At 35.8% G+C, this 9,466-nt stretch overlaps 1 pseudogene; it reads left to right on the top strand.

Annotated features, from left to right (window-relative positions):
• LOC122792859 overlaps window positions 1-7,907 on the top strand; it is a 67,441-nt pseudogene extending 59,534 nt beyond the window's left edge.
• The last annotated feature ends 1,559 nt before the right edge of the window (window positions 7,908-9,466 follow it).

Here is a 9,466-nt window from a genome sequence, read left to right on the forward strand (position 1 = left end):
CAGCAACTCTAACCCTGTGTGTTCTGTCCTTGAGCCAGTTTGCAACCCATCTTGTGACATATGGGTTTACATCTAAGCTGGTGAGCTTTTCTATGATGCCTGAGTGGGTATTGTGTCGAACGCTTTTGCTAGGTCAAGGTAGGCTGTGTGAACTGCCTTACCCGCATCAATGGCCTTAGTGACTGTTTCGAAAAAGTCGACCAAGTTCAAGAGGCAGGATCTGCCCTTGACAAAGCCAAATTGGGTAGGATCCAGTGTCTGTAGGTCCCCAATGTCTTTATTTATGAGTTCCATTATGATCCTCTCCATAGCTTTGCAGACAAGGCTCGTCAAGCTTATGGGGCGGTAATTTCCAGGGTCCGTAGAAGCACCGCCTTTGTGGAGTGGGACCACAGTTGCCGTACGCCATTCTTTGGGTACGTATCCTGTAGTAAGGCTAAGATTAAACAGCAGCCTTATGTGTGGGTTTAGTTCCTCATTGAGTTCGTGTAGCACACAGCCTGTATTATTTTTCTTTGTTTGTATAGCTATTTAGATGCATTAATGTATATTTTCACAGTCGTGTGCTTTGCTTACATCAGGGATATGCCTAATGGGCTGGTGCTCTGTATTTTCACCTTTTGCAATTTTGGCAGTTGGATGTTTTTCCAGCTGGGGATGAATGAAAGACTGTGTAGCTGATTTCTTCTAGTCTGTGATTAGTTCATCAGGATATTTTGTTTAAATTGTAGAGTGTGTGTGTGTGTGTGTGTGTGTGTGTGTGTGTATGTGTGTGTGTGTGTGTGTGTGTGTGTGTGTGTGTGTGTGTGTGTGTGTGTGTGTGTGTGTGTGTGTGTGTGTGTGTGTGTGTGTGTGTGTGTGTGCGTGTGTGTGTGTGTGTATGTGCGTGAGTGATTGTGTGTGTATATGCGCGAGTGTGTGTTTGTGTGTGTGTGTGTGTGTGTGTGTGTGTGTATGTGTGTGTGTGTGTGTGTGTGTGTGTGTGTGTGTGTGTGTGTGTGTGTGTGTGTGTGATTGTGTGTGTATGTGTGTGTTTTAATTATGCATATCATATTTTGTCATTGTAGTCTATGCTTTACCTCAAAGTTGGTGAGAGTTTTAGCCATTATATAGTCTATGGATATATAAATCCAGCTTGGTTTGCTTTCCTTAGGGTGATGCAAGCAACATGTACATATTTGTGGATGATGAAATATTTACAGTTTGTACTAGATATGTGTTTTCTAGTCCACCCTCACAGGAGTACAATGTTAGGATAAATATGGAATACTTTTTAGTGGATTGCAGTATCATGCTAGTTTTTCTGTGAAGCTGCTAGGTTTTGCGAATGGACGAGGTGAAGTAGTATCAGATTATTTTTATTGTTTTTAATTAGCTGGGGCATTTCTTCAATTTCTACAAGAACTGGACTGGCATGATTGGTGTTAGTTAATATTCTAGAGATCGGTATAAAGCTATTTCTTTATTTGTAGCTATTTTACTTTTAATGATTTTGGAATTTATTTTTGTTGTTGAGATGTATGTTTAACTTTAGTTGTTTTGCATTATAATGAGTTTTAATTTGATTTCTGTTATGGGATTTCTTAATCTAAATTTTCATTTGTTCTCAATGGGTATTTAATTCATTTTTATTATACATATATTTTATTTTATAGACAGCCTATTTATATTAAAGTTGTTTTTAATATGTACTTTATTTTGCCAGGTGTATAATTTTTTATGGGCTAGTGCTCTGTATTTTAATTCTTTGTAACTGGTTATTTGATTAAGTTTTGCCCATTGAAATGATTGGAAAGATCTTTTTTTCTTATATTACACTAACATGATCTCTCTTCTGTTTTTTTTTGCCTAGTTGATTATTTGATTGTGATGATTTATGGATTTTTTGTACCTTTTTTTATTGTGTAAACTGTTTCCCCTTTGACATTGGTGAGATTTGTTTTACAATAAAGTCTATGGAAGAGTTTTTCCCATTACAGTCTTTGAGAAAGTTACTTTGACTTGGTTTGTTTACTTTTCTTATGATGCACACAGTTGCACTTAATAACAAGATATGTGTTTTCATTCTACCCCTTTCTCTGAATTAAATATTGAAATACTTATGATATGAAAAGATATATATATATATATATATATATATATATATATATATATATATATATATATATATATATATATATATATATATATATATATATATATATATATATATATATATGCATATATATGTGGGAACACTACTAAATCTCGAACTTTTGAAATCTCGAATTTCAAAAGCTCAAGACCATGTAGCCGAAACCCCACATTACCGAAAGACCAGAAGCGCGAAATTCAAAATCCCGATGTTAAGGGATTTTGAGTTAGCGCTTCTGGTGTTGCGGTTCAAGTAAGTATGTGTGTGTAAGTGTGTTTGTGAGGGGCTTTAGTGTGTGTAAGTGTGTGTTGTGACTGTGGTGTTTGTTTGTGTGTGTGTGTGTGTGTGTGTGTGTGTGTGTGTGTGTGTGTGTGTGTGTGGCTGTAATGTGTGGGTGTGAGTTTGCCTTGTGTGCATGCTTGTGCAATCTCAGAGTTAGAATATTAAAGTAGGGGTGGGGGTGTAGGGTGGTTTGTTTGGTTATGGGGGGAGGCTGTGTGTATGTTTGTGTGTGTGTGCTGTATGTATGTATGTAGTACTTTCGCGATTTTGACTTTGAATTTTGCGGTTTTAATATTTCAGTAATCTGGGCTTTCGGGCTTATAGTCTCAATATTTTGGGCTTCGGGCTTGTGTAATTTCAGGATTCAGTAGTGAATCCATATATATATATATATATATATATATATATATATATATATATATATATATATAAATATATACATACACATAGATGCACACATTTATAATGCACTTAGAAATGTGTATGCATATGTATGCACACACACACATACACACACACACACACACACACACACACACACACACACACACACACACACACAGACATGCATATATGCAGCCCAGATCCCATTAATCCATTTTATTTAGGACTAGAACATACCTGAAATCACGATGGCATAATGGTAAATCAAACAATAAAAATGTGGAACAAGCGATAAGGTGGAGAGAGCAACACTAAAGCAACAACAAAAAAGAAAATAGTCTCTCCGCACTGTCAAGCCAAATAAAATTTATTAAAAAACGACAAAGCTTTTGGATATAAAAAACATCCTTCCTCAGTGTCTTACCCAAAAGAAAAGTTAAAACCAACATTTATACTAATAGCACATGACACAGCTATTAATTAATTAATTAATTAAGGTGAACACCCAGTTCTTAAAGATACAGAAACAATGATAAAATGGTCTCCACATCTAATACTTGGGTATACAATAGATATGACTCTGAAGTCAAATTAACGAGCAGCACCCATTGCAGAAATGTGGCAAGCCAGTGAGTTAGTAGGTATATTCCTACGAATCTCCGATCTATGCTCAATAATTCTATCCCTCAGGTGTCTGACTGATTTGTCCACCTAAAATCCTGAACATTTCTTACATGTGGCAAGATATATAATACCAGTGGTATTACACGTCGCTGTACAGTGAAAAATGAATCTCCTGCCAGTCATAGGATGTATAAATTCTGGGCACTGATTAATGCTCTTACAACATGAACCATTGTAACATGGAAAAGTACCTTTTTTCTTAAACTCAATTCCTTGTGTATTATACAAAGAAAAAGCTTTGTAACATAAAAGTTGTTTCAAATTATTACAATTACGATAGGTATACATAGGTTGGTCTGGGAGCCATTTCTCATGACCGGGTATAGATTTCAGGACAAACCAATTTTTTCTTATAACATTCTCAATTGTTCTGCTCATTCTATTGTATGTCATGAGATATCTAAGAGGTTGTCCATTACCAGGACTGATAGTGTCAGTATTGGAATCCTCTTAAACAGAAAAGCAGGGTCTGGCTACCGAGTCCCTTAGTGTCAGAGCATCCCTCCTAGTTGTCTCTATTTCTGTCATATTGTATCCCTTCTCCAAAAAACGTACAGTCATTTCCTGCATCTAAGCATTACATACCTCCAGCTCTGTACTAAAGGCTGTACTAAATTTATTTGGCTTGACGGTGTGGAGAGACTATTTTCTTTTTTGATGATGGTAAATCAAAGCAGAGTGAAACAGCAGATGTATTGGTTGTCATTACACTAAACTCTCAAACACACACTCAAAAATATAAATTATTTAATCAACAATCTTTATTACAAGTATTTTCCACAGAAAAATGCAAAAAAGCAACTGTTATTGATATTTTAGTCATTCTGCACAATAGAAGGTGATGCAGCAGTTGCTGAACTTAGTACTGAAATCTTGTCACATAAAGAGAATAACAGCTTTACAGTTTTTCTTTCACTCACTGTCAACGATTTAAGAGGTTATAACCAAGTACTGAGGGCATTGTCACAAAACATTAAATAAGTTTAATGAAGCCTTGCTTAATAGTTCAGCCCTAAATCCTGACTACTTAACTGCTAGAAAACAAAAACAATCTGTAAGTAGTGAAATTGTAAAGACATGTTAAAGTAAAAGTAGCCGATACATTACCTTTTTCATTTTATGAGGTATAAAATATATCTAAGCAGGAGTAAACAGCGGCTGCACCTGTATTTATGTGACTGAACAGTAACAGAAAACACTTAAAAAGCAATAAACAGCAGCTGCAGCTGCATTACTTGCTTCTATCTTAACAGAAAGCACTTTTCTAAAATCATGGTTTGTTACAAAACTTGTTCCTTAAATCTATTTTACAAGGTATTTCATGTATCACACACTAGATCAACATATGCGCTATATCTATATTATATATCTGTATCCATATTTATATGCATATCTCTATCTGTCTGTCTATATATTGATCTATCATCTATCTATCTCTACAGCTAAATAATTGGTGTGTGTGTGTGTGTGTGTGTGTGTGTGTGTGTGTGTGTGTGTGTGTGTGTGTGTGCGTGTGTGTGAATATATCAGTATTAGTCAAGGTTCCATTACAACAACAGACATTTTATCAGTACTAGAACACTGACTGCATCAAATATCAAGCAAAAACTCAGCAAATCTAAACCCACTGCAAAAAGAAACATACAGAGCTTTGTTTTGTGGTTGGTAACAGTAAAACATCACATCCACATATTCCCAACACAACTAATATATTAACAAAATCTAAAAAAACAACTATGTGGAAGGCTTCACTCCCCAAACCCCTTAACATAGGGACTCTGCCCCACAACCCCTGATTTATAGATGCTAACACAATGGTTATACAGTCATGACCAAAGAGTAATACAGGGAGTCACACTCACTGTTATAAAACTTGAGTGATCCTACAGTTGATAATGAATGCATTTGATAGCTTCTGACAGCTCTGTGCACTTGATAAAATGACTGGATGCCATGTGTGAGTATGTGTATGTGTGTGTGAGTGTGAATGTGATTGTGTGTGAGTGTGTGTTTGTGTGTGAAGGACACTTGTTTTGAGTATAATTTTCCCTACCTTGGTAGAGCAGCATTCTTGTAGCAATGCATTACCTAGTGTGAAAGAGACAGACATATGGACATGTTAGAAGTTCTTTCTTATATGTCGAGTGCACCTGGGTGTGTTAATCCTTTTGTCAGGGAGTTAAACTGTAGATTAGTTTCTGCAGATCATCACTACTGCAGCTGAAAGGATAGTGCCAATGGCTAAATTGATGGCTAAGCCAAGGGCAGTTCCACCACTAAGCAACTAACCAATGAGGACAACCTAGAGATGTGTCTTGTTGCCTTTGAGCAATAGGAGCCAAGACGAATGGGACCCAGCCAGCTGGGACAGAATCCTTTCAGCTCAGCTGACTGGTGAAACATTAAAAGCCTTCATGGATGTGGAGGGGACTGGGTATTTGGACAATGAAATATTTAAAAAGGCATTACTTATAAGAGCTCCGAGACACAAGCTCAAATGTTTCGTAGTTTCATTGCTGGACTTTTTCTTATAACAAAACAGTAAGATTGCAATTATCTGACTTAAAGCTGATAATTGTTTTATGGTTAGTTCCTGAGCGTTGACATACCACAAATAAAACACAGAAATATTAGTTATTGACAAATTTGTGAGATCTTTATCCACTGCTTTAAGAAAGTAGGTCTGGCAGACTAACTTTCAGGACACTGAAAGTTTTGATGTATTAGCAGAAAAATAAATATGCCATGAACTATGCATAGAACCAAGCAATCTAGACCTGTAGAAAACATGTTGTCAAATAGACCTGTCATCTGCAGACATACTCTGTTTTAAATGTAGGAAAAAAGGGTAATATAGATTTTGTACGAGTATTAATAACACTGTTATAACTGTAAAAACTATAAAATCTGAAAATTGGGGTACTAAGGATGTAAGGCCTAATAAATGTGATAAATCATCTTCTAGAATAGTTGGGCTTGAATTCTGTATGCTGCTGCAAAGCTTATTAAGTGTAGTGTATTAACCACAGGCAAAGGTATGCAAGAATTGCTTTAGTGTGCAGTAGGATTGTGTTAGTAAATGCGCAGCATGTATCTAAAAAAACCTTACATAGCATGTCATAGTGATAAATGGTATCCCATTAGTCCTCTAAAATACAAATGGTGTTTGGGAGTTTAGTTCATCCTATTGCTGTAGTACTTAAGTTAACACATGGCATTAATAATAGGGAAAACACCCTCATTTTATACATTTGTGGAAGCAATGGGAAATAAGTAGTTCTTTTAATGGCCTCCTTACCAGTGTAGAGAGGGGAACCAGAAAGTGAATAAGCCTACAGATACACCTCCACCTAATTTGGAAAAATGAGGTGAGGGTAGGGCCAACAACCAGCTACATTCATTGCAGTGTATTAATTCAGCAAAGATCAGTGCTTGGTGTTATAAAGCCTGCAAGGTACAAAGATGTGGTTAACTGTATAATGAGAAGAACATGCATCATTTAAAGAGATATGCCAGCATACACCTAAGACAGCCTGCAAGAGAATAACTAGCTGAAGGAAGAGTCACAACAAAATAGTGTAGCCTGAAATTGTTACAAAGCAGAGAGTACAAATTTCACTGTAATTTGAGGGTGTTACAGATGAGGGAGTAAGAGTGACTAGTAGAACTAGAAAGATGGGATCACTCATGGAAATAATTTGTTTTGCATGAATGAAGATAGGAAGCATGAAAAATACACAGCCTAAGGAGAATTCTAAATTTTCTGTCAAGCTAAAACTGAAAACCACAGAAATAAAGAATTCTAAGCAACAGGTGTGTGTTGAGAAGGAAAAAAAAAGTTTCTAGTAAGAAATATTTTATTGGTGTGGTGAAAGAAGAAGTGACAGTGTGTGGGCAGAGGTCTAAACTCAATATATCAGGGTAAGAAAAAATAAGCAAACAAAGGTTCTAAACAACAAGTATCTATAAGTAATGAAAACATGTAAAACTGGAAAAAGTGTGTTCTAGGGAAAGCAACAAAAAGAAGAAAAAGGAAGTAAGTGGCAGTATATACTGAGAGTCAAAGTAATCTTGCATCTTTGAAGAGAACAATAATGCTACTCTTAATGAGAAAAAGTGTGAGTGCTCAAAGCAAATGGAAGAGAGTTTTGCCCATCAGCTTCATGAAGAAAAAGAACAAGAAGAATTAAATAAGGTAGAAATAGCAACTGACACTAAAGAATACTGGTATGACTTTCCTTTTCTAGGAGAGGAGTTAATTCTTCTACCCCAGTACCAGTGCTGGTACAAGAATAGACAATGTCTTCTACCTCATGACAGGCTGACCTTCAATTCAGCCACTTTTAAAAAGGCACAACATGAAGAAGACACTTTGAGCAGAGCAGAGGAAAACCTAACTAGAGTTGTAGGAGAAGACGATTAACAGGATGTTTTACTTTTTACTCACACTCTGAGTTACAAAGTTATTTATTTAGAGTGAATAACAATGCAAAGGAAGTAGTATGCCATCTGCTGGTATTCAAGTCTTTCAAAACTCTATTGTTGAGATTAGCAAATATTAACTTTTGTTTTTATTTAACATTTGTTTAGCAGGAAAGTCCAACTGGAACAGAACCCATTTACAATAGAGGCCCAGGAAGAAATGCTCCAGATGCATGTCTTTTGGAATGTGGGAGGAAACCGGAGTACTTAGAGGAAACTCATGTGAATGCAGGGAGGACATGCAGACTCCACACAGAAGGCACCCCAACTGAGAATTGAACTGGAGAATTTCTTGCTGTGAAGCGACAATGCTAACCACTGCACTGCCTAATAATAATAATAATAACAATAATAATAATAATAATAATAACAATAATAATAATAATAACCATGTATTTGATGAGATAGCTAGGAATTTATAAGACCAAAACAAGGATCCTGTTTTTACTGGTGAGAACTTTTCTGTTGGATGCATTTCATGCCAAAAGACAGACCCACACTTGGGTTTTAAAAATCTTTTGCTTACTCTGCCTGTCAGAGAGGTGCCATCCAAATATGTTGCTATAGGCAATTGTTAAAATCCAACAATAGTTTTCAATACATTTGAGTTGTTTTGGAATATGAAACTAAGTACCCTAAATCTATTCTGCTTTATAAGGCTGATGCTAAAGCTATAGCTTGGGTACTAGTCTTATGTTTTTCTAGAGTATATGTATCTAAAGATATACTCCATGACCAGGGAAATTCATCTATATAAAGATACTGCACCAAATATGATAGCGTTTTAAGGTTAAGAAATTGTACACCTCTGTGCCTCCCACCCCGAAATGATAGATTAACAGAGCATTTTAACTGAGCATTAAACTCCATACTGAAAAAAGTTGTAAGATGGCAAAAACTGGAATAAGTTAGCACCATATCTCCTGTGTACCATTAGCAAAGTGTCACAAGTTAACAGAGTTCACTTGTTTTGATCATATAAAATCTATATTAATACATCTTATAACAATCAGAAACAAATACATTCATTTAAAACCATACACAGTGAACACATAACTTCTCACTTCCATCTCAGACTCATCATTATTTTACTAATGTGAGTGCATTTATATTAACTTTGGAAAGAAATGTAGAATAATAATCCCTTCAAAACTACCCACCAACCTATCTGGTAAAACTACATACAATGAAAACTCAAAATGGCTTAGTGTGCCAAATAATTTAGCTTGTCCAAGAACATCAAGACACATAACCTATCAACATCTCTGCACTAACTATTTAACTTCACAAAATCATAACATTCCAAGTGTTCCTCTATCTGTCTCACTCTTGGTTACTATCTGTCCAGAAACTTTTCATCTTTACACCTCTGAATTAGGTCCTCATCCCTTCTAAGGTATTCCACCTTACAAGCTTTACAGATTACTTCCCCTGTCATAATTCTAAGCCCCTTCTAAATTTTTGCAATTTGTCACAAGTCCAGAAAATATGTTTCCAGTC

Source organism: Protopterus annectens, chromosome 2.part0 (assembly GCF_019279795.1).
Source record: "Protopterus annectens isolate FY-2018-M chromosome 2.part0, PAN1.0, whole genome shotgun sequence".
Taxonomy (NCBI): Eukaryota; Metazoa; Chordata; order Ceratodontiformes; family Protopteridae; genus Protopterus; species Protopterus annectens.